The sequence below is a fragment of the Vulpes vulpes genome, chromosome 12, assembly GCF_048418805.1.
Source record: "Vulpes vulpes isolate BD-2025 chromosome 12, VulVul3, whole genome shotgun sequence".
In the NCBI taxonomy this organism is placed as follows: Eukaryota; Metazoa; Chordata; class Mammalia; order Carnivora; family Canidae; genus Vulpes; species Vulpes vulpes.
In genome coordinates, this window is record NC_132791.1 from 103,065,937 (window position 1) to 103,092,356 (window position 26,420).

Sequence of the window (26,420 nt, forward strand, 5' to 3'; positions counted from 1 at the left end):
TCACTTAAAACTATTGATTTAATTAAAAGTAACTACATACCTGTGTGCAGGGCACGTAAATGATTCTTGTGGGCGGACCTCCTACACACCATGGTCTTTCTATTTGAGTTCTCTGCCTCCTTAGCCGGAGGGAAGGCTCTCGGTCTCCCACAGGCTTTGCCCATTTCCACACGTGATGGACGTGCGTGTGGGCCAATCCTCCTTTTCCAAGTTTGGCACCTCCCCTCCGTGGGAGGAGAGTGGGTAGCCCACAGGTTGGAGAAGGCCCGAACACCGAGCTCCCCTTGAATTCTTCTAAGACTGTCACTGTGCCCCTTGCTTTGTGGCTTTCACGGACCCCTCAGCGTCTGTGAGACATGTACAAAGAGAAGGGGGACTTTTCTCTTTTGATGGGAACAGGAGAGACAATGATTGTGATAAGCGAGAACAGAATTAGGCATCAGACCCTGCTCATCTCTCTGCACAGATCCTGCGGGGGGCGGGGGGGGGGCGCTTACACCTGAGCCGCAGAGACCTGAGGTGGTGTCTGCCTGGCAATTTACAGCCTGGATCCTGGCGCAAGTGGGTCCCCTTGTGCAGAAGACAGCTCAGGAAATCTGGCTAGAAAGCAAATTGCCATAAATGAATGCTATTTTCTATCAATTCTTGTTACGTAATTGGAGATTCATTTAGATTAGGAAAATCTCCTCAAAGGTATTTTTGGTGAGGAAGGAGTTGGGCGGTGGTCAGCTACATGCCGCAGGCTGTTTATCAGTCTTCCTCTCTCTGCGGCAACATGTGTGACCCTTAATCATTCTGCTGTTGGGTTCGGGGCCCTTAGCCGGCCTTGCCTCATCTCAGCCCGGAGGCTCGGAGAACCCATGTTTTCACAATTCCTCTTTCAAGAAAGCCTCAGCTAAGTGAATGTTCTGGAATCCAAGGGCCAGTTGTGGAGCTTAGCTCTCCAGGCATTGTTTCTGCATCTGGAAAACAGGAATCACCCCAGTTTGAGGTGCACGGCCTCTCATAAAGGGCTTAGTCTAATATTAGTTGTTTGCAGAGTTTATTCTGTTAATTTAGTGGCCCGTCAGGTCTTTGATATTCTTCTGAGGAGAGGGATACAAGACAGAGTTGGTGACTATCACTTATTGTTCAGGTGCTCTGCTTCCTTCCTCTTGCCATCTCACTGGTTGAGGGGTTGGACTCTAGTGAACACAAGCTCTACTTCACAACAGGCCCTGCCGTGTTCCCAAGTCTCCACGTGGTGCACCTGGGGCTGCAGACTCCCCTCGCTCGTGGATTCCTCCCCTCAGCACGCTGTGCTTCTTCGTGTGGACATGTCTAATGTTCAAAGAGCTTCGTAACCTAGAAATGACGGTACTCAAACATTGAGCAACTCTATCAGTGAAAAATTTTATACAGAAACCTGACTGAGAAAGAGTCATCTTCACACTAAGTTTTTCTGGTACTTCTTAAAATTTCGATCCACGACCAAGAATATAGGACGAGAGCTATTAAGTTTGCAGTCTCCCATTGCTCATTCTGGTTACAAAGACAGCACAAAGAAACTTGCTGCGAGCATTATTTTCTCCGGTGACTCTATTCTGCAACTTTTCTCCATCTCAGCAGTGTTCTCTTCCTTTTCTTTCTTTTTTTATTTTTTTTTGTTTTGTTTTGTTTTGTTTTTGTTTTTGTTTCTGCATTTTTTTCTAGAGTTCTCTTCTGTGTATCTCAATCTGATCTCAATAATTTATGCCAAACTGTATGTCAGCTTATTGATAACATGCTGTCAATAACATATCAAGGTCAATCTCGGAACACAGGGGGTGGCACATTTCCTAGGAGCCTCATTCAATACCATACAGGATTCAAATAGCCATTGTGATGCCAGTTATTAATAGGATCCAAGTGTTCATTGTTTTCTTGCTAGACTTTCTAGTTCTATTATTTAGTGAAACACTAAAGAACCAACAGGCTAACTGCAATGAATAGCAGACTCAGCAATCAGCAATCATGAAACCATCCAGCTTATCATTTGCATTCTGTTGTGCAGTAGGTAGTTGAAGGTGGAGACCGTGTGATAAGGCACATTTTTGTTAGAGTTTTCTCTTCTCGTGCCATATGTATGATTGCCTCCTGGTAACAAAATTGGTTCTACATGCTTAAATACTTTCCAAGTGCCGCTTTCCCCTTATGCCAACTTCCATTTCTGTGTCTTAATTGTCTTTCCTGTGCACCGGAGGGCCTCACATTTTCCCTCTTTTGCTCCAATTTCATTATCCAAAAACAGACGTCGGTGTATTTACTTTTCGGTTGCATTTTCCTTCCTTCTTTTTCTTTTGTTAACTTCTAAGTATTTATTTATTTGTGAATGCTTCATAACCAAAATCAGACCAGGCCATCTAATATCTAGGCCTCTCCACCAACAGTAATCAATATCCAAACATTCCTCCTTTCATGAGAGGTGTCATTCAGTGGAAGAGCTGGAAATTCTAGTATGTTGGCAAATTATCTAATCATTCCTAAGCTGCTTATGGTTCAGTAGTAGAGACAGAAAGTGCTTTGGGTGATCTTTCCTAATTAAATTTATATAAGTGAATTTTTATTTCTTCATTCCAATGTGTAACATTGCATCCCTTCAGCTTTTGAGAATATCATCTAATCAGCTCAATTCACAAGAATTTAGATTCAGAGGATAGGTTGAGATCTTCATATTAGCCCGAGGACTAGAGAGTAAGTGGCTCTACATTCCCTGGAATTTCAGAAATATTATAACACATATTTTTAGACCAAATTTAGCACTTAATATTGAGTAAGACAAAGGTGACATGTGACTTTTTTCCATGCGACACGTGAAATTCCTGCCATACACTGATCACCCAGATTAGCCTGGCGTATCCTCCCATCCTGCACCTTTTAATACCTACGTGAATCCCATACTGTATCCAGACTCCAGCACAAAGCCCGACTCTTTACGAAGCTATTAATAATTATCTTAGCACACAGTGAACTGTCTTTTTTCTTAATGCTTCTGATCCTTATTGTCAATGTCATATAATTTAGCACAATGAAGCCTGGCATTGCCCTTTGATGGGTCAAAGTCTTCCATGTGTTTCCAAGCCTTCCATGTCCCCAAACAAAATTGTATACAGATCTAAAAGTGCAGAATAGATTTTATGCTTTTTGCTTTGTTCTAGTGCTTAGTATGTCGTGATTTATACTCATGCATATTTGTTACTTGATTCATGCAACTGCTGGCTGTGGATACTAAGGATTTTATTGGCTGGAATTATATTAACTTATTTCTTTAAAAAATGCATACTCATGTTATTTGTATATACTCAGTGCCCAGATTAAACTGCTGCCTGATTGATTGCCGCCCCCAGCACACACACACACACATAAATATGCACAAACAAGCAGATATTTACTCCGAAGGAGTCCATGTACATTATCTTAGCAATGTGTCAACGTTCATTTTAAGTGGACTTTCCAACTTCCCTCTTCCATTCTCATCAAAGAAGTTTATGCGGATATTTCCTCTGAAATAAACTCACAAAAGACTCAAACCCACATTTACCTAAACATATAGAACAGACCCCTGAGACCTATCAGAACTGTTACCAATTTTGGAAATCTAGTCTGGGGTTAAGATTGTTAGTCATTTTCAGAACAAACCTCTGGTTTTGAGTGAGGCCAACTTGAAAACCTCATCTTTAAGCAACAAATATCTATGAGCATGTTCTCTACCTCAATCAACCAAAATAGTTCCTTGTTTCTAAAATTCCTATAGAAAAAAAATTTTGTGAGCAAATTATTTCTAAAACGACACAGCATTTTTCTTCCTTACTTCAAAAACTATACCCTGCCTGCCAACTCCCTGCATGGCATTGTGTTACATGTACTGCAGATGATGCAAAAAAAGACTAAAAGCACTGACTGTGTCCGGGGTGATCATATAATTTATCTCCAAACTAGAACAGTTTGGGGAGTGAAAGAGGAGTTATTATAATTACACCAGGATGATAGGCATAAATTGGGGCCATCCAAAGAGATTTTGCTCTATGGTCACCTGATGCTCTGTATTTCTTATGGCTGCTGTAAAAAATTACCATAAACCTGGTGGACTGAAACAACAGAAATGTATTCTTTCATAATTCCAGAGAAGAGATGTCCAAGATGGGTAATGCTGAGCTGAGATCTTCATGTTGGCGGGGCTGTGCTCTCCAGAGACTCTTGGGGAAGGTCTGTTTGTTGCCTCCTCCAGCTTCTGGTGACTGCCAGCAGCCCAGGGCTTGTGACTGTATCGCTTCACTCTCTGCCTCTGGAGTCACACAGCTTCCTCCTCTTCCATCTTTATGAAATCTCCCCTTCACAGGAAACTTGGGAGGGCAGTTAGGGCCCACCAGGATAATTCAAGATCATCATTCCATCTCAACATCCTTCATCACACCTGTGAAGACAGTTCTTCCTTATAAAGAAAGACATGTTTATAAATTGCAGGGATCAGGACCTGACAACTCTGGAAGCCATTAGTCTGCTTACTACATCATCTCTGCCCTTGAAGTGTTTCTGGCGTCACCAAAAGTACACACTTAAGGAATTAGGAAACATATCGGAGAGTCCTCAGGACTCATCGCCACATGAATGGTGTGGATGGTGTTGTTCTGTAGGAAAAACAGAAACAGGGTAGTCTCACCCTTAAAGAATGGACAGGATTTGGAAAATGTGGGAGAACAATTGCAGACAGACACCGCCTGAGCAGAGGGCGGGGGGCAGAGAGGAGCAGAGAGATTTGGGAGACATGCCTTAAAAGCAGAGGTCAAGTTAGGAGCAGCAGGATGGAGATTGAGAGCCTGTGCCAAGCAAGTCCCCCACATCCTCCTCCCTTATTTATTCTAGCACTCCTCTTTAGCCTCCCAGTCATCTCATCCTCTTTAGAATCTCCATGATTCATCTTTTCTTTCCTCTTTCATGATTTTTGTAACTTCCTGTCCGCATTCTGAGTCCCCCTCACCCTGGTCTGCCTCCCAGGATGATTTCTACACCTCAGCCCCACTGTTCTTACTACTTTGCGTTGCAAACCTTCTGTCTGGGACTGGGCCGTGCCATGTGTGCCTCGGTCTCTCCAACGCTTAATTAGCACAGGGGCTAATTTATAGGAGGTGCTCAATGAAGGCTTTCTGAGTCGATGGATATGCAGATTCATACCAAGGAACTGAGACTCCGTTGAAGGTCTTCATTGTAATAGTGGTGGCGGTGGTGGTATTTGTTGTCAGGTAGTGATCCCTTCCTTCCCATCAAAAATGAGTTTAGAACTACTTAGGCGCCATCTGGGTCAGCCCAATAATTTCACCCTTAATCTACTTAGAGGCAAATACCACATCATCCTTCTTAGACGCTATATACAGTATGTCCTTTCTACAGATATCTGGAGGTGATGTCAAGGATGTTCTTCTGTCAATTTCAAGTGTGTCTTATCTCACTTCCTTCTTCACGTTACCCACTTTCATGATCTACACGGGTTGTCTTGCTCTGCCCTCAGGCAGTTAGGAAATAAGTGATTGGCTACCTGCCCTTGATAACCCACAAATGATATTGGTTTCCGGTCGCTGTAATTAAAGGTGACTTAAGTAGAAGAAATTAGGAATCTGCTCATTAATAAGCAAGGTTATGTTCATAAGCTGCTTTGCCACCGTCAAGCTCCTAAATCCAACCCCAACAGCTTTCCATTAAAGCAGGGGATTAACTATCGGTGCAGCACAATGGAAGAGACTAGAAGAACGGCTCCTTGGGTCCCAACAACAAATTACTTCTGAACCAAACCTCTGATTAATAGCTCCAGAGTTGCCTCTCTGCTTTGCATAATTAAGTTTCATGGAGTGTTACAATTAACAGCCTTGCCATCACCCAGGTAGAAACAGCCACCATTTATTTGGCCAGCAGCATCAAAAAGTGCTGGGTGGTGAATAAGAAGCATTTATAAGGGGATTAGGTGCATTCTGGGTCATAAATTGAGTAAAGCTATAATTACCTTCCAGTAAAAAGCTACAAACATGATGATCCCATGATACTACCCCAAGGTCTCCTTTCATTTTTTTCTACTGATGTGGGTCTGAGAATTCCTGTCCCTAGTCAAATGCTAGCTATGGTGCTGTGAAACTTGTAGACACGCATGAGAGTTGACAGCTTCCTCTCTCTAATATGTCATGGCCTTTCTGAACCTCCAATGCATAGCTTGTTTTATACCATTTATTATGGCTGCATTTGTTATCACACAAGTAGTCAGACATGCACTGCAGATGTCGGGTAAGCTTTAGACTCTTGGAATTATCTGGGAAGAAAGCCAAGATGTCATTAGAAGTACCGGGATACAACAAAATGCTGAGTGCTTTTTTGGTTGTGAGCAGGCCAGGAATTAACCATTCATCAATGCCTGGGATTAAAGCATAACCAGAAAATATTCCTTTTAGAGAGTTTTATTTTTTTCCCCTGTAAAATGTCATTTCTCTGACACAGTTACTCCTCTGACCAATGTTATTTAGACATTCAGGCAGATACATCAACAACAGCCATGTTGGGCTGATAGCCTCTATTCTAGTCAAATTTTCCTTGAATCAATAGACATAAAGGAATGAATGATAACAGCTAGCTTTCTGGGGGTTCCTAATGTCGGTTACTTTTCTGTTCTCTCAACTTGTACAAATGTATTCAGTGAAGAACCTGCAGCACAATATTTTGTTAACTTTATCTCTTTCTTCCTCTCCTGCTTCTTTATCCCTTTTACTATCTCTCTCGTCCTCAGTTTGCCCATCCCTCCCTTCTCATTCCTCTTGCTCTCCTTCTCCGGGTTCCTTCCTGGCTACCTTTGTAGCATGTCTGAGATATGATCAAGGATGAACAATGGGAAACCAGGAGAACTATTTTCAAGTTCTAGAACTATCGTTCTCCCTGAGTGTGACTTTAGGCAAGCTGACCAATTATATGGAGCCCCAGGTCACTTACTTCAAAAAAGGAGGGAGAAGAAGAAGAAGAAGGAGAGGAGGGATCAAGAGGAGGAGGGGACATTGTTGTACCTACAATAAAAGGTTGCCATGAAAATCAAGAAATAGTATTTATGAAAGCCCTCTGTAAATTGTATAGAATTTTACAAAATCCACTTGTTTTTGCTAACCTCCTAATAAATATTTTCAGGAATCTTTGCTAGGATTCAGAGCCAGGCATATTTGGGGGGGAAAAAAAAAGACAGACCATGCTCTAGACAAATTGGGTGCCTCGTTATGCACTTACCAGGAGGAAAATGCTGCCATTCCTTGCTAAAAAGCCATTTGTCTTGCAAATTTCTATAATGAACAGATTTTGGAATAAATACCATGTAATCTGTGATGACAGTTCTCTCATTTCTTTTTTATTAGTTCAATCTTCTCAGCATCTGAACCACATAGCTACAGAACCTCCATAATCATTAAGGCAGCTGGGTCGTATGCATTTTTCCCCTTTTCTGGCACATAGCAGAGTCCCCAGCCAGTCTCTTGTTACTAGGCCCATGTTCCGGTAGCTAAATGCACCTGTATAAGAACGCCAGACCGGAAAAGAAAAACAGTGAGCTGTATGGCCTTTGCAACAATATGCCATTTTCCCCACTTGACCTTTACTTGGGTGTATTTAAAACTTGAATTTTGCTTGGAGCTTGTGGAGAACTTGAATTGCATTAAACAATAGATTATCTTAAAATAGATCATGTCTACTGAACATACGTCGTTGTGGTAAACTCTAACCCTTCTTTTCTTTGCCTCTTCTCTTTTGTCTTTCCCTAGGTAAGTGCTATTTGATTATTGTTTTGAGCTTCTTCAAGAGTCGGCTCAGAGGCCTGCCCAGTTCTCAGTCCTTTTGGAAGGAAGTCTTTGGCCAGTTGCTATTTATTCTGCTCAGTGGTTCCGTTACATCTCTTGGCTCCTCCAGCACGGCTGGGCACATGGAGGTATGGCTGTTCACTGTTAATGGTTTTGCATCTGTTCGTGGTAAAATGAATGTGAGTGTTGGATTGGTGTCAATTATACAATTAAAAGAAATTGCTAAGAACCGAGTGCCAGAAGACAGTCATTTTATATCTGCCCATCAACCGATTGTATGGATTCTCATGAATTCTAGGTGAGTCTAACAATGAAATCAGTTTGGTGAAACAGCTAAGTGAACTATAACAATTTTGTTCCTTCCAAGGATTTCACACATAATTTTTGCCTCTTTTTAAAAGGAAAAAACATGTTTAAATATATTTTGCTTATATACCAGTTGGTACATGTCAGTCTGAGAAAAGTCAATTAATACCTTTATTCCCAGATGACGAAGTCCAGTATGCTTGGACAATCAAAAACATTAGGAAAATGCAAGTACAGAGAGATGGAGGAGTCAGTCCCAAGGGCTAGAATTGTGCATATACCTTATGTCTCTCACTTGGAGCACATTGAGTCATCATCCCATAAAATTTGCTGCAGAGCTGTTCTGTCAACTCTCGGATCAGAATCTGTAATGGAATTGCCGAGAGGACCATCAGATTCATGAATCTCACCCCACAGCACCCGAAGAGTGTCTTCTAATTCAAGGAGGTTGTGGAAGTCGAAGGTGAGCTAAGTGACAATGACAGAGATCTGTAGCAAGACCAAATCATGATGGTGTAATAAACAGTTAACTGCAGACCTCAATCTAGATAAAACACAGATGGGATTCTAATGTAGTGGGAGTATTTCTACTAGAAATCTCCTCTATCGGCTAAGTTGATGGAAACTTTAACCGGGTGTGGCTAAAGGAAATTTCTCACTCTGATTCAGGTGGAAGATGTACTCTTCCTTCATCAGTGTGGTTCTACGTCATTCACTGATGCTTAACATACGTCCTATCATAGTCTATGTTATTTCCTTTATTAGGCTAAATACATGGAGCATCCCTATCTTCTTGTTAAAAGATAATTTTCAGGAAAGGTAAAATGATGATTCACATACAGATAAAAAAATGAACAATATGTTTTTCAAATTGTTATGAATGGGGAAACCAGGCAACTGGCGTATATATTCCAAGAGAGAAGTCAAAGAAGTACAAATTTGTGGGGAATAAAGGAATATGGAAATCAATTTGCTGATGGACATGAAACTGGCTTTTTCCAAGGAAGGAAAAGAAGTTGTTTGAACCTGCACAAGACAGAATCTATTTCCATTTCGGCAGACAGAATTGTTTTGCGTTGCTATCAATTATCTATAATTTGTATTGTTGTAAAATAGCTCAAAGGCAAAGAAAGGCTAGAATGAGAGCCAGTAGGGTGTGTTCTAAACAACGCGCCATTTTCCATCAGACACCCGGTCATCTCATTTGCTTGTTTTGAATTCCCATACATACTCACGAGTGTCAGTTTTAAAATAGGAAGTCACCATCTACCATATTTTCAGGTTCCAATGATCCTTGTTCCTGTTTTTTTAAAGTTTAGCTCTGTGCCAAGTGTGGGACTTCAGGTAGTACAGACTTCTTTTGATTTTGTAAACATTTATGCCTTAGTCTTCCGGAATGCCTGGTTTTACTGCTGTTATAAAAGAAGTTCTTGGTATTTCACTGAGAGAGTATAGATGCTTAAGAAATGTTTGTTCAATGAATGAAAACTCTAAGGCTCTGCATTAGCTAGATGGTCTTTATTCTTTGGTTATTTATTAAGTGGCATTATTAAAGTATCCCTCCGTTGGAAAAAGTTGGATTTGAAATCTTCTGTTTGCAGTACCTTTGCCCTTGAATACATTTTGTTCCTCTTAATTCATCTTCCTGAATGGGGTGGCATTTTGCAGATCTCATGTCTATTTCGTATCAGGGAGATTATGATATGGCTATAGCATAGATCTTCGTTTTTGATGGCTCTTTTTCAAATGTGGTTGTGCATCAAGATGTCTCATTCACCAATCTGAGGCCACTTCCCCAATGAGTATGAACCAGAGAGGACAGAGGCGGCCCATGCTGAAGGCGAGGCAAAAGTGGGCACCGTGGAGGCATGGTAGGATGTCCCGTGGGGTAGCATTGTGATTTCAGCTCCTAATCTCATGCAGCAGGGGAGTCTGTGGGTCTGCTCTAGGCTGTGGGTGTGATTGCCTCCCAGCAGATGTGCGGGAGTTGTTGCTATGCATGCCCATTTGCCTCTGCAGAACTCTGCCTCACGCTGTTGTCACTGATGAAAATCCCTCTCAGTGGGCTAAGGCTATGGTGCCACATGGACCCACAGTGATGACTTTTTCAGGAGAGGCGGCGCTTCCTTCTACCAGTTCCCAGAAAATCATATCATTTTCACTGTTAGCAGCTCTTGCTGAGATTTCCCTGACTCCTCTCACATAGAAGATCCAGCTGTGCTGCTGAGAGAAGTGAAAGTGAAAGACCTGTTTCAGTATTTTTCTTCCTCATAAACCATCTGGATGGGTTTTTTTTTTCCCTTCTGAGGTTCTTTTTTTAAGGGTATAAAGAGGAAGCTCCCAAAGAGAACAGACTCCTCAGCCAAGACTTCCCACTGATTTGATCAAACTCTGATGGGAACCTATGTGCTACTGGATTTACTGTATAGATTCCTCTTAGAGTGCTCAAGATCAACCGCCATGAAATATCTCAGCCTCGAACTTTGATTTTTTGGAGTAAATTGGAAACAGAAGTTTTGACTTGATTAAGGCAATAAAGATGGCCGTTGGCGCAACAGAGTCCAGAACTCCAATCTGTTAACTCTTTGTTATTTCTTTGATTCTCCACGGCATGTGTGATGTGAAGGGTAGAGTCTAAACGTTGAGTTTTTATTGTTCAGTGGCTGATTTTTACTGCCAGTTTCACGAAGGGCCCCTGGATCTCTACAAATTACCTATCAGACATATCCTCAGGATGAGGCTACCCATCAGCCTGAAATCTATTCACTTTTCCTAACGGCTCATGGGGTTCTGAGATAATCCTTCTTCTGGCTTTAACTCCTAAGAACAAGTGTGTTTTGTAAGTAAACAAACATATGATGTCACCCCCTAGGCGCCCACAGAAGTCACAGAAGGGATGTGGCTCCAGGATGATAGTAAGGAAGAGAGGCTAAAAGTAAAAGTGCAAAAGACCAAAAGGCCTGGGGTGTGGGGACCTGTCTTTTGTGCAGGTTTGCGTGGCCTGCTGTGTCTTCCCTTCACAAACTCTCCCTACATCTAAACACGTCTGAGACTTCAAGGAGGACGTCTGGCATATTGAGAGAGGCAGGGTGGCTGTGGCCTGGTGAGCTGTGCATATCTGTTTTCTCACCCTTCTTTACAGAGCAAACAGTCATTGGAGCACAAGTCTGAGTGACCATCCCCGTGTGGCTTCTCTTCCTTTCCCTTTAGTTCTCTCAGGATGGTCTCATACCCCTCCTGCCCCATCCGGCAGTCCAGAGAAGAGCAGCCCTGTGTGCGAATTTTCATTGCAGATTGATTTCTAGAATCATGATGCGACGCCACAAGCAATATGCCAGGTGGAGGGGAGTGTGATCTAGCTTCCTTATATAACCCTCTGCAGCTCAGTCACCGAATGTCACCATTTCTCAAGTCCACATATTATCTCACTCTAGCAGATGCAATAAGGCAGAAATACGGGGTATTTGGAATGCACTTTATTAAGACATGTTTCGGAGCCAGTTGGAGGGGCACCGGCTGGAAGCGTTAATCACACGTAGTAACCACTGGTACATGGACCTGCTTGCTGTTCTCCTCTGCCTTGGGGAGTGCGAACAGGGCGCCCAGACAGCGTCATTCTAATTCAGGTTATAATTAGGATTATGGCTCCTTTCTGACATATGTATCTTCCCGTGTCTTTCTACTTATTGGGCAAACAACAAAATAATATTGCAGCGATCACAGCACAGGCGCTGCGTTAGAGTGGAACAAAAGAGAGATTCCTGCAGGAGAGAAAAGGGCCATTTCTGGAACCTCTAGGAAATTTCCTGGGTGTTGGAAAGAATCTAAAAAGCCACGATCAAAAAAGCAATACTGCATCTATATCCCAACGAGCTTGTCTAGGGGCTGGAAACGGCAGTAGGACTCCTGGAGAAGAGAGCGCTCTTTTTTCCCCTCCCTTTTGATTTAGGTTTTTGTGCCGCGAGGCGTTGTGGTGTTTTAATGGTCTGTTTTAAAGATGGAAAGGGCCCTTCTGTGTCAGCACGTAAGCCTGTCCCGCCGGCGCGGGGCTGTTTGATTACTGAGCTGGTTTGGGATAGATGGTATTTTTATAGCCCCTGTTCTGCTTCGCCGCCGCCCCATCGGGGCAGCTCCCAGGCCGCCCGGACTGATACACTGCGTGTGAGCCGTTCTTCTGGGTGACCCACCCGGCCGCCCTGCGACCTTGGGCCCAGCGAGCTGGCTCCTGGCGGCATCGGGCCCAGCGGGGATCGGGGATTGGGGAGTGCGGCACATGCGCCTGCCTGCCAACACGGCCTCAGCTCCCTGCAAGCACTTCAGGAGGGCGGCGGGTGGGGCATATGCAGGGGGTGTGCGTGGGTGTTGCTTGCTCTGAGCTCCTGAGTCGTAGCCACAGGAAAGCAGAAATCCTGCCCAGCTGGCCGAGGCCTCATGATCTCAGTCTTTGCCCCCAAACCAGGAGGGAGCTGGGGGCGTGCGAGGGTGGAGGAGGACGTGACTCGCCCCGTGGCCCCAGGGCAGAGGTGAGGTGTGCAGAGGTGCGGAGGTGTGCAGATGCAGAGGTGCGCAGAGGTGCACAGGTGTGTGGAGGTGCACGGAGGTGCGGAGGTGCAGAGGTGTGGAGGTGCAGAAGTGAGGAGGTGCAGAGGTGTGCGGAGGTGTGCAGAGGTGCACGGAGTTGCATGGAGGTGCAGAGGTGTGCAGAGGTGCAGAGGTGTAGAGGTGTGGAGGTGCAAGGCTCGGGCCGGCAGGAGGTGAGCCACATGGCCCACCCTGCGGAAGGACAGGGACCGTGCCCACCGGGACACCTGATGGCAGTGCTCGACAGCTGGGGACCAGGTGGGGATCCACACAGGCCCAGGGCAGCAGCTGGGGGGATGCTCCCAGCTGGGTCTGCCGACCCAGGAAGCACCTGCCACAGGACCGCAGCCTGTGCCGGTTTGGCCTGCATCGTCTGCTCAATAGATGACACTGGAGCCGTGGTTTTAGAGATGAGGAAGTGCTTCAGAAGGGATCACAGGGAGGCGCACAGGGAGGGTCAGAGAGAGGGACACAGGGAGGGGCACAGGGAGGGGCACAGGGAGGGGCACAGGGAGGGTCAGAGAGAGGGGCACAGGGAAGGGCAGAGAGGGGCACATGGAGGGTCAGAAAACAGGAACCCACTCACAGAAGAACAGTAGGGACCATGACAGCGCACATCCCAGTGCGGCTCATGAGCAGCAGGCCCCTGCTGACCCGGGTTTCCATCTGAGCGCGGCACCGACCCTGGGCCCCGACCCTGGGCCCCGAGTGCCACCCTGACCCTGCACCCCGAGCGCCGCCCCGACCATGGACCCCGACTCCAGACCCCTTCCCTGAGCCCCGAGCGCCGCCCCAGGCATGGGCCTCCCTGCGGTGTGAGCAAGGCCGGGCTCCGGGCTGTGACACGACTTGTGCCCGTGAGGACTTCAGGTGAAGCTGGCGCCCAGGGGCCCCCACTGCTCCGCGGCCCTAGTGGTTCAGGGGACCCGTCGGGAAACACGCCTGTCGCTGGAGGACTCCCGACGTCCTGAGGTTCCCGCGGCCCCAGGACAGAGCATGACAGAGGCGGTCCTTGTCTGCCTCCTGCGCGGCCCCAGGGAGCAGGACAGTGCAGGAGTCTCCACCGACCCCACCCACCCCCTGTGGGAATGGAAGCTCCTGGAAGGCCCTCCTTGGAGTCCTGGGCCATGGGGCTCCCCGGTGCCCCCCCGTGAGGCCGTGAGTCCCGGCACTGGGGCCTGGGAAGGGCCCCCGGTGCGGGTGCTGGGGCCTCGTGTACCTCGTGCACCCAGCAGGGCTGCAGCTGCGCTGCCGCCGCTGGGCCCTCCCGGGTTGCTGGGTCTGCACAGCACGGGAAGCTGCTCACCCTGGTTCCCCGTGTTCCCCCATGAAGCCACAGGGTGCGGGGGGCCCAGGCCCAGGCATCAGCCCCCTGGACCGCTGGCACCATTTTTGGTGGACGTAGCTGCAACCCCAGGTTCCTGTTGCAGCCCAGGGTGTGACCCAGCACCCCGCCCACGGTGCCTGGCTCTCGGGGTCCCCCAAGGGGCTCAGGGAGGACCGAATGTGGGACAGCCAGCCGCGGGGACCCTGGGAGGCTGTGGGCAGCAGGCTTTCCCGAGGGCTCTCGGCTGGGGTTGGGGGGGGCTTTCCAGGTGCAGCCCGGGTCCCTGGGATGGGTGAGTGCATCTCTCAGTAGCTTGGAAAGGGCAGGCTCTGGAAGCTGGGCCCCGGGGAGGGGCTCTATGTTGGCCCCGGTCGCCCCGCAGCCTCCAGCCCCTGGCGGCCAGGCAGAGTGGCCGTGGGAGGCCGACCCACAGCCTGCGAGGATCCGGCCTCTTCACAGCACTCAGCAGCCCTGGAGGTTTGGAAGGACCACGGAGAGGACGCAGCAATGAGAGCCTTGGCCGCTCGCCCCTTAACTGACTGTGCGACCTCAGTCGCCACCACAGGCGTCCCCCTTGAACCGTGGAGAGGGACTAGCAAGGACCGCTCCCCCACCGGCACTCAACTCATGATAAACACCTGTGGATAAGTATCGCCGAGCAGAACCAAATTAAATCGCCATCAAAATATAAAGGAGGGGCAGCCCGGGTGGCCCAGCGGTTTAGCGCCGCCTGCAGCCCGGGGTGTGATCCTGGGACCGAGATCGAGTCCCGCGTCGGGTTCCCTGCATGAGGACTGCTCCTCCCTCTGCCTGGGTCTCTGCTTTCTCTCTCTCTCTCTCTCTGTGTCTCATGAATAAACAAATAAAATCTTTAAAAATATATATAAAGAAGGAAACTAGAACCGTGAAGATTTGTCTCATCCCTCATGGGGAAGTTCTCTAAGTCAGTGTTTAGCACCCAAAACAAACAAACAAGTAGAATCAACTTAATCCATTATTGAGACGCTGTCATTTCAGCAAAAGCAAACAGCATCGGGGGCCACCCTGGTCCCTGGTGCCCTGGCTCATCCCCAGCACCTTCAGAGCGTGGCCCGGGCCGGGGATGAGGCTGGTTAGCGGCTCCAGAAGCCCAGGAGTCAGGGGGAGGCCGGCACGGTGTTGGGCCCGCCTGTGGGAGCCGCGTCCTCTGGGTGCAGGACGCCTGCAGGCTGTGCGGGCCTCAGCCCCCGCAGCCCCCCTCGGACGTCCCGAGGGAAGCGGCTGGGGAAGGCCGGGCGGGGGCACAGGCTCGGCTCAGGGAGGCCCCGCGGCTGGTGGTCGGGGCAGAGCCTTCCCTTTGGTATCCTCGGGGACCTCGTGGGAGACTCAGACATCGAAGACAAAGGAGGGCCGTGGTGCTCAGGGCCCTTGTCACAGGATCCGAGGTTAAGTGGCCCCACCAAAGCCTGGGAATCGGCGCCTTAGGAGTCTCCGGGTGAGGGCTGAGCTGTGGGGGAGAAGTGTGGGGCGGGGGGCCGTCTGCGGGGACACGGCCTGGCTGGGCCGCACAGCCTGGGTCACCCGCGGCCGTGTCCGGGCACCTCCTCTAAGCGCTTGCCCCGAGAGGAGACCAGCGCTCGGGGGGCATGACACTGTGAGCTTGGAGGCTCGCAGGCCGCGGAGGCTGCCCCGTGCTCGGGAGAGGCGACAGCCGCTGGACTCGGGTGTCCTGGCAGGAGCGCCCCAGCTCGGCTGTTTCCCGGCCTCTGAGCCTCGCCAGCCCTAGGAAGCAAGAGTCTGGAGAGAGAACAGGAGCCCGGCCAGAGCCTTCCGGAACCTTCTGAGCACCCCCCCTTCCCACGCCAGCCGTGGCCGGGGAAGAAGGCAGGGAGCAGAGCGTGGGGAAGCTGCTCCCCTGGCGCCCAGGACGCCGGCCACCAGCAGAGGGAACTCACTCAGGAAAGGGCACGCGGCTTCCAGATGTCAGCCCGATGGAAGGACGGCCTGCGGGGCCGCACGCCTGTCCTGGAGGGCCCCTAACCTAGCGGAGGCCTCACCCCCTGCGCGGGGTACAGCCTGAATCCCGGCCTGCCCGCGGGGCCCTGGGCCGCCGGTGGGTCTTTGGGGTGCCGGAGTCAGTGGCCTCTGCCCCCCACACGCCGAGGCCGCCCCTGTGCTGCCTCCCACCGCGTGTCCTGCAGACCCGCCGCCTTCTGCTCCCTTCCCCAGGGCCACCCCTGCCCTGGGGTCTGCTCGCTGTTCTCCCTCAGAAGGGCCCCGCTGGCCCTCCAGCCTGCAGAGCCCCCTCGGCCCCCTGCCGGGTTCCCTCAGCTCCCCGTGGGCACTCCGTCCCCGGGAAATCTCACTTCCAACTCTGTCCACTTCTTTGTTGCTTTTCTTACTCGCCCTTCCGACCGTCGCTACAGCTATGCTGGCCAGTGTGGTGCCCACTAGCCTCATGTGGCTCTTGAACGCTCAGAGTATGGCTAGTGTCCATGCCGGAAAGGCAATATTCTGAATATGTTGAGTTAAGTAAACTATGGTAGAATAATTTCACTGCATCTTTTTAAAAATTTTTTTATTTTATTTTATTATTTTTTTTAAGTAATCTCTGCGCAGCTTGGGGCTTGAACTCACAATCTCGAGATCAGGAGTTGGGTTCCCTACCCCTGAGCCAGCCAGGCGTTCTTCACTGCATCTTTTTTGTTTGTTTGTTTTTTACTATGTGCTACTAGAATATTTTCAATCATATTTGTGGCAAAAAATTGTATATGTGGCTCATGTTCTATTTCTATTTCTATTGGATAGCTTTGGTCTATAGTATGAAATAAAATGTCAGCCGTTGCTCTTCACACTCTTTCTGCTTCTGTCTTATCCTTCATCCTCATCCTACAGCCTCCTATTTATTTATTTATTTATTTATTTATTTATTTATTTATTTATTTTTAAAGATTATTTATTTATTTATTCATGAGAGACAGAGCGAGAGAGAGAGGCAGAGACACAGGCAGAGGGAGAAGCAGGCTCCATGCAGGGAGCCTGATGTTGGACTCGATCCCAGGTCTCCAGGATCAGGCCCTGGGCTGAAGGCCGTGCCAAATGGCTGAGACACCCAGGCTGCCCAGCTCTTTTATAATTTGAATGGTCCCTTTTTTCATGGAGTTTACAGTCTTTCTCATTATTTCATTTATAAATGCATTTATCTCCTCAACACCCTCAAGGTTAGGGAAGGCTGATTTTATTGGTGGGCAATTGAATCATCCTGAGAACAAGTTAGCTGGTGCTGGGATCTGCTACAGATCCTTACATTGCAATGCACTGCCTTGTTTAATTGGTGGACAAAATATCCAATATTTGGAAACTAATCACTGAAAAGTCAAATGAAGGCACCTGGGTGGTTCAGTCGGTTGAGGTCGTGGTCCTGGGGTCATGGGATCAGGCCCCACATCGGGCTCCTGACAGGCAGCCTGCTTCTTCTCTCTCTGTTCCCGCTGCTGTGCTCTCTCTCTTGCTGTTTCTCCCTCTGTCAAATAAACAAAATCTTAAAAAAAAAAAAAAAAAGTCAAATGAAATGGAGATTGTGTTGGATACAGTATCTGATTCTCAGGTTCCTTTGAGGATATGGATTTAGAAACCGGGTGCTTGGGGCAGGGCAGATATGCTCTTCAAGTAGATGAATATATCCATGTTTCCCTTCCTATCATCTCCCCCTCAGGGAAGCCTACCCTTTCCAGGCCCCCCATGCCCTTTCTCTGCCACGGAGTCCTGCGATACACTCATTTGGCAAATATATGTCTTGGGTGCTATTTATACTATTATTCTGAGTGGTCGGCATCTTTTGATCTGCTCTGTTCAGGCGGTGTGTGCTGTGTTTCCCCAGTGAGGCGGTCAACTCCTACAGGGTGGGACCCTGCGGCACGCTGTCCACATCTTTGCACGCAGACCTGCACAGGTGCGGGGCCTGTGAGGAGTGAGACTGTGGCCTGGCAATAGGCTTACGTATATTAAGAGAGATTTGGGAAGTGCCATAATTTCATACACCTTCTGTAAGGAGTCAAATCCTTAGGCAACTATGCCAAAGTTTCTTAAAGTTTATAAATTGGATAAAATTAATTAGGCAAATAAAGGTAGGTTTGTGAAAAGTGGTATCACAAATGGACCTGACTGAGCAGAAATAGCGCCCTCTCCTCTAGCTGACTCCCTTTAGCAGCTGAAGACTCTCCTCTCCTGTCACCGTCCCTGTCCCTTCCTTCTGACTCTATTCCACAGGAAGCATTCTCACAGCTGACAGCAACTACAGTGCTCCTGTGTGATGAGGATCTCATGCTCACGAGTCTCCCAAGCCCTCCCTCCTCCCTCAGATTGGTCCTCAAACTACCGGCACGGTGATATTTCTAAAGTCGCTCCAAGGTGTAGAAAGACGTCAGTGGTCCCTCATGTCCTGCCTGTGTGAGGGGATACCCAAACAATGCAAATGAGCACAGCTGACCCTGTGTCTTTCCTGCTGCCTGTCCGTCCTCCCCGCACACCCCCTGCTCAGCCACAAACATCTCAGTTGGACAAACGCATCTCGCTTGACTTGCCTCTCTGACGTCAAACTCACTCTTCCGTTTCCTAGATCCTCCTCTGGAACTCCCTCCTTATTCCACTCGTTGCTCATTACTTATTTCTCACGACTCCAGGTAGCATTAGTTGCGCCACTCCTCGTGTTCTGACCCATCTGTTCACGGAGCTTCGAGCACATGAACTTACAGGTCACCGTGGTTCCCGCCTGCCTCCCCAGAGACTCCTCGCTCCCGGGGCAGGAGGCCTGCCTACTAGCTCCTGCTAGCTGTGCGCCAGCTCTGTGGCGGGTGTTTTACTCTTAATGTCTCACGTAAATCTTAAACTTATTGTGTCACTTTATTATCCTTAGTTTAGACACGATCAAACCAAAGCTCTGAGATTTTTGTCATTTCCCCAAATCATGAGTGAAGGTGGGATTTGAATCCAGGTGCGTCTACACTAAAGCCAATGACTCTCACCCGGCGGTTGTTAGCTTTCTTAACTGGCAGTTGTCCGTCGGTGCCTCGCGTGATTCCCGGTGCACAGCCGGTAGTACATAGAACGACAGCTAATGAATGAGGGCAGATCTCCAGGTCCGTGGCCCTGGACGGGAGGTCCGACTCCCGACTTGTCCTGGTTCTGCTCTTGCTTGTCCTCTTCCCTCCTTCTGCTCCCCCCAACCCTGCCTCCATCTTGCTAAACATGAGGGCCGCTTTCCAGTGGGTTTGTTCCGTTCATCCTGTGGAGGCTACAACTACTCCCCCAGCCCTCAGTGCCGTCCCCCATACACCCCCTTTGCTGCCTGACATTTCCAGCATCTGTTGCCAAGACCCGCTGTGATCCCTGTGACACGTAGCTGTGTGTGGTGTGTGTGTGAGCTTGAGACAGCCGGAAGGGCCTCTGACAGGACATGCCGTCACTACGCCCGCCAGGACGCTGGGGCGTAATGAGTTTGCCATTTGAAAGTCCTGCAGCACAGGTTCTGTTTGGTTCCCCCTCCCTCCTGGCCTCCCCTTGCCATTCGATGTTGATTGGCACAGACCAGGTTTTTCTCAGTGTAAGAACATAAAGACATGAAATATTTTCAGAACAGGAAAAGGCCACACAGCTCAATATATTGACCTCTCCTGTTAATATTTCCAGTGATTTTTCGTTTTGGTAAAAGAGTTTTGCTGATTACTAATGGCAGGAGGCAAAGCAGTGAGAAGTTTCTTTTGACATTGACTTCTGGGGATGAGAAGGTAGGAGGGGTCTGCCCAAGTGTCAGGCCCGACTCCTCACTTCGGAGGTGAACGTAAGCGCTCTGTGACTCTGGTGAGATTTCTCAGGGCCCCCAGGTATTTAGAGCTGAGCTCAGATCAGGATGGAATTCCTAAGGCAGGGGCATCATTCAGGGCGCTATCCCAAACCTCTGCCCTGAGCAAAATGAACCTCATCCATGGTAGCTTTGTCCTTTTAGAGTTTTATTATTTTTTTAATTTTTTTAAATTGGAGTTCAATTTGCCAACATACAGAATAACACCCAGTGCTCATCCCATCAAGTGCCCCCCTCAGTGCCCATCACCCAGTCACCCCCACCCCCCGCCCAGCTCCCTTTCCACCACCCCTAGTTCCTTTCCCAGAGCTAGGAGTCTCTCATGTTCTGTCTCCCTCCCTGATATTTCCCACTCACTTTCAGAGTTTTAGAATGTATTGGGTGGAGCTACTTGAGGCCCGGGGCTCAGTGCTCTCCTTTGATCTATACTAAAGTTCAAAATCCCCTGGTCCCAGGAAGAGCTGGGATGATGACCTTATCTTTCTGTGTAGGGTGTCCCCCACCCCACGCCTTCTGGGAGGTGTCTGGGGAGCTGGGACTAAGCCCCAGTAAGAGGCAGGGTCTACAGGAGAAATGAGCCCACCGTGGAATGGTCTTCTTCTGACAATTGCTCTACTGCGTCTGTGGAAACTCTTCAGCTATGAGGCCGGGATAGTCTTCCCTAATGCGTTAGAACAGGGCCCAAGATGTTTACGATAGGGAGTGGAATTTGGGGCGGCGGAGGGGGGCAGGGCCTAACCCCTGCTCCCTCGATGCTCTTGATGAGAACCCTTGCTTTTTCACCCACTGCCGTTCTGATTAGCAGTGGATCCCTCATCACAGGCATTCCTCACTCTCTTGAAATACTTGACACTCTCAGCACCGCATCACCGGCACATGAAGTGGTTCACGAATAATCTCGGAGGCCTCGTTGTTTTCATGCAGCGAGGCTGACAACGTAGCCAACAACCACCCCTCAAGGGCACTGCATCCTCGCTGCACCCCTCTCTCCTTCCTGAGATACAAATCCGACCCTTACTACGTGCAAGGGACAGAGATTGCCATTATGCCAACGTGGGTCTTGGAGCAACGGTTGGTCATCGGAGCAACTGCGAAGTGCTATTCTAGAGGAAGGCATAAACATCAGGGGATCTAATTTTGTCTGGGATGTAGTGGGAAGAGGGAGCCGAGTAGACTTACCAAATGAAGTGCTCCTCCAAAGCCATCTGGTAATTCATATTTTAGCTGAGCTAACAAGATCTGTTAGTTCATTGAAGCCGCTCTCTCGCTTCCCACAGGTGAAGAGTGTTTTAGACCAGTTGCTGCTCAACAATTTTTTTTGCCTCCTGTAACATCAGATGAAATCTGTATTCTTAAAATCCCTGTCCTGGATACTCCTAAAATCATGCAAAGTCCTGAACATGCTATTTCTAAGAAGGGAAAAGAAGAGACTGGGGAAAAAGAGATGAAATTTAGTTGCAAGGCCTCAGTAAACGGAAAGACACCATGATGCACAGAGTGAGTGGTTCATAGGCAAATGCAGGCGCCTCAAACTGTTTGCCCGATTAAGTATAAACTCCCTGAAAACAGAAGCTGTAGTCTTTGTCCTGCGTCCCCAGTGCCCGTCGACTCCTGAGGGTCACTCAGTATACCTACCGTGTCACAACCCACTTCCCACTTCTTGTTCTGGTCTCTCCCTTCTAGTCCTGCCTTTTTTATTGCATCTGGATTGAGGGATGGCGAGAGTGTCTGGAGGAGAGGCAGAGGCAGGGACAATGCCCATCTGACTGCTGTTCCCTCCAAAAAAAAAAGAAAAGAAAAGAAAAGAAAAAGAAAAAGAAGCAGTTAACTCCTTGTGCACCAGTATTGGCACAGATACCTTCAGCTTCTCCAAGTCTTGAGAGAAAAACCTAATTCAAAAAAACCTGGATTTCTTTTTCATTCTTTATGAGCCGAGTTGTTTTTCATTTCTTTGCTTGAGAAGGGGAAATAATTGAAATAGGGGAAAATTTCATTTCTCTGCCTGCTGTGGAAAGACATTTTTCAATCATGGTTGAGATTCTCTGAAGTGGGGTCTGGCCAGGCAGGCGGAGGCACCAGCAGAAAACAGGCTGGGGGTGAAGTGGAGGAAGGAGGGGCTGCCCCTCTAACCACCCCCCCCCGCCCCCCAGCCTGCCTGCAGCCTCCTCCTAAGCTCTGGGCCGCAGCGGCGGTGGGGAACCAAGTAGGGACTCTGCTAGGACCGGAACCTGCTTTTCCTTCGGCTCCTTAGCCAGACAACTGCTTATCAGGAGCCCTCAGACTAGAAGACAGGAAATTAATGCTGGATTGGAGGGTCGTTTGTGCTAAACCACCCAGGGTTGCTTAGGAGAAGCTCACAGGCCCTGGGCCCTGGCCGCCCCTCCGTGCGTGCAGAGAGCTGCGCCAGGCGTTTGGGGGCAAGAACTTAGGCCCAAGGAGGAAGGACCCGCTCCCAGTGGGTCACACCGTACTCTCATGGCACGGCAATGCTCTAGGTGAACGGATTTAAGGAGGTACACTGTTGCTTGCTTATTCCCTGCCCGACAACTGGGGGCTCAGGTTGGGGGTTGGGGGGGTTCTCGCTTCAGTCCCTTCCTCCAGCCCTGGGCTGCCACGGGCAGGGTCAGAAGATCAGGACTGGGATCCTGTGGAGTCAGCCAGGGTTGAGCGCCCTCGCTGGAGTTCAGTGGGCGAGCGTGCAGGCGTCGGGGCCCAGCAGGCTTGGATTGTGATGCCCCGTCTGCTGTTGACGAGGCACACAAAGTTACCTAAAGGCTGTGAGTCTCGGTTTTCCCATTTGTGAAATGAAGATAATACAGACCTCAGGGAATCGCTGTGAGTGGTGGGTTTGGGACTGAAAGTCAACGTGCCCCTTTATTCCTCACCACTGAATTGGGGGATCAGTCAAGCAGAAGATAGGCAGGATTTTTTAAAGAAACAAACAAAAAGATTATGTTTCTTGCTACAAGAGATACATTAGAGAACAGGCTTGGATCCACCACTAAAATCGGGGCTCTCTAATAATCTCAGAAGGAACTCACGTGTCCAGGAAGGCAGGCCCCCATCTCTGTCCTCTCTTCTGTGTGCACACACATGAACGTGCACACACACATGCACACACACGTGCACACACATGTGCACACACAGCGGGTGTTTCCTTCGGGAAGCAGAGGTTCCCCATAGGGACAGAGAGAAGAGAATACGAGACAGACTGACACTGAGAAAGGTGAATCCAGTAATCTCTGGCCCCTCATATTTATAGTAGTAGTATTTTGTTGGTGTGACATTTCACTCCTCTCTAAAGAAATGGATTCATTAAACACTTTTTAAAGGAAAGAGAGTTTTTTTTCCTTTTATATCAGAAAAAAATGACATTTTATTGGCTATAAAAATGTATGATTGTCCATTCCTCCTGTTGATCTATCTGAACATTTTATTTCTTTTAAAATAAGCAAAGTAGTATGAAAGTGGGACTTTTGGACGGGGGAGCAAGTTGCTTGCAACTGTGCAGGCCTGGTTAGGGAGTTAGTAGTGAGTAAAGTTGATGGCTGGACTTGACAAGAATTTGAAGATGAGAAGCAGCCAAGCATAGAGAGGACTCAAAGATGACCAGGTAATACGCTTTTAGTCTGTGTGGCTTGGCCTGGGGCAAGGAGAAGATGGTTCTGGAGCATGTGGCAATGAACAGAATTAAGGATGCCAGGAAGTAGAATTTGTTTCTGATTAAGTAAAGGAATGGATGAATTTAAAATACCTACAGGAGATGACAGATGATAAATATATAAATAGAAGGTGATAGGTAGGTAGGTAGATAGATAGATAGATAGATGATAGAATTGGAAACATCTAAAACATGAGATTTGAATTCTTCTGTACAAAGGAAGTAAGAAAAGCTACTGAAATGGGGTCATTCAAAAATCTTGGGTTATGGCTAAAATCAATGACAACTGGGAAGAGGTGGATGGAGAGATGTGTTAAAGAAGCCAGAAAAATAAATAAATAAATAAACTGGGTGGTCTAATGGCCTCAGGATCTTGGGAGAAGAGTATCTCAAGAAAGGGAATGATCAAGGTCAGGCAATGTAGGGATTAAGAATAATGGGATATAAGAGAGAGCTTTCTTGATTTGATAATTAGGAAGTCCTCACGGATTTAGAATGGTTCCACAGGCCAGGATGCTAGGGATTAAGGGGTGGATGGGAATGAGGGTAAAGGCATTAATATTCTTTTAATAAAACTAAGGTAGAAAAATGAAGGAAAGAAAGTCTCTGGTGTTTATCTGTTGTTGTTTTTTCTTTGTAAAGAAGGAATTGGACATGAGCATGTTTAGAGGTAGAAATCAAGGCGAGTGGGAGAAACTGAAGGTCTACAAATGGGAAAGGACCGAGATCCTGTAAGATCTAGAAGGATGGGCCATGAGCGAGGGAGGAATGGAGGAGGGGCCATGGGGATAGAGATGGAATGAGGTCCCCTGAAATGACTTTACTCTTACTAGTAAGACGTGGGCAGGATAGATGATGAAGGGTCAGGTTTGCAACAGCCATGAGCGGCACGCAATAGGAATTTCCTGCAAACTGTAGAGGGAACTCCAGCAGTGAGCTCTCAGCTGATGCTGGAAACACAGCGAACATCACCGCCAAGTTCTTATTTCCCCTCATCGCTTCATTTTATTTGTGTAGCATGTTAGACTTGCCAGGGTCAGAATTTGTTCTTCAGGGCTGCACTGTGGGAGGCATCAAGAGCCACATATTTTTTATTAATAAATACCCTCCTAATCATGTTGACGTTTCTGGGTAAGTTTTCTAACATAATTGTCATTTATAACACTTCTGCTGTAACAGATTCCTGATTCCAAGATGTGTATTCTTCCAAAAAATTGTTTCTCATTTTTGGGAGTCATTCTTTACACTGAATCTTGGGCTTAATCTTATCTTTGAGCCTTTGGCCACTATTCATTCTCTAACCATACCTCTTCTTTTTTGTTTTCTGTTTGGCCGTACTTTAGCGGGGATGTGGACAACCTACACATCTCAGAATGACAGATGTGACCAAGAGATTAAAAAAAAAAGTAATAGCTTGGGTAGTTTAATGACATGGATGTCAAGGTAGGAAATGAGAACACGGTCAACAATTATTCACACAGTTCCTTTCTTCTTTTGATCAAGAGATATATATTAATCACCCTGTGCTGGGCACTTTGCTTGGTGCAAGTCATACTTGGCGAATGAGCACATCTTCAGCTCCCAACACACTGGTGTCCAGCAGAGAGAAAAAATGTCTTCGACCATGGTTTATTAATCTCAAGTTGTCGTTCTCCTGGTGGGGCTGGAGCTCCTATCGGTCTTCGTGTGGGCAGAGCAAGTGGGTAGTGGTAACATTCTCGAGGTCACTGGATTCTAAATGCCAATGCAGGCACTGCTGCTGGTCCCTAACGAAGCCCCAGCCTGTAGAGGAATAGCCCCGACGTCCCGTCATGTGAACGACTCTCCTTCAAACTGAGGTTTTACCCCCCATATCGTTGTGACGTAAAAAAATGCTCCCTTTATTTTTAAGGATTAATGATAAGAGATCATAGACATTTTACTCGGTGAAATAAAAGATTCGCCGCCTAATTCTACCTTTTTTGTTCCTTTTAAATTTTACTGGCCTATTGAATCCCAAGGTCTGAGAACTTCTGTTCCAAATGATCCTGGTTGTGCAAGGAATGTGTATTTTTTGAGAAAAAAAAAGAAAGAAAGAACTCCTCAGTTGGGAAAATCCAGGTTGACTGCTGAGAGTTGGTCCAATTTCCCTGGGCCTTCTTGCCTGGACAGGCTGCGCATCATGTCAAGGAGCTCGCTCTGAGGCTGAAGGGGGCTTTGTCAGGAAATCAATTTAATTACCCACCGTGGCCCGACCCGGACATGGTCTTGGGACAACTAAAATCATAGCTGCCTCTCTGACCATCGGGGCAGGAGATATAACTCTGAAAGACAAAAATCTAAGTCAGGTGTCCCAAAGGCGAATTAAAATAAATGTCGCCCAGAGCTTCTGCCAAAGAGGAGGTCGTAAGCTTTCCAGCTGAATCATGTTTTCCTTTTCATCTCTCCGGCTGTATTGTGTAGGATTTGAGGTGGGAATTCCAAGAGAAACCTTAAGGTTGGGGTTCAACTTGACTAATTCTTTTCAAAAGCTCCGTGACTCCATTTGGAGCGGCAGTGGGGGGCCACCGTCAGCTGGAGTCCGCGCTTCTGGAACACGGGGGCTACTCACCTTAATCAAACAGGCGTTTCTGGGTTGGATCCGTTTCCTCCGTCTGCCGTAACAAAGCGCCACTAGCTGTGTGCCTTAAAACCACACACCTTTATTATCTCACAGTTCTGGAGGCTAGAAATTCAGAATCATGGTGTTGGTGAGGCCCTGCTGCCTCTGAAACCTGTAGGGCGGATCCCTTTCCCTGTCTGTATCTAGTTTCCTGGTGTTTGATCAAAGATTTTTGGTGTTTCTGGGCTCACAGATGCTTCACTTCAATCTCTGCAACTCTGTCTCTGCATTTC

General features: G+C 48.0%; 1 protein-coding gene across 5 annotated transcripts in view; it reads left to right on the forward strand.

Moving 5' to 3' along the window:
* OPCML (opioid binding protein/cell adhesion molecule like) overlaps nucleotides 1–26,420 on the forward strand; it is a 1,085,346-nt gene that overhangs the window by 204,445 nt on the left and 854,481 nt on the right. Inside the window, exon 1 of one of the 5 annotated variants that reach the window (XM_072729310.1) lies at nucleotides 7,803–7,960. The exons of the other annotated variants lie outside the window; for them this stretch is intronic. The gene's annotated coding sequence lies outside the window, so the exon portion shown is untranslated. Of the gene's footprint in view, nucleotides 1–7,802; nucleotides 7,961–26,420 lie in introns of those variants that run through there. 5 annotated transcript variants of the gene reach the window in all.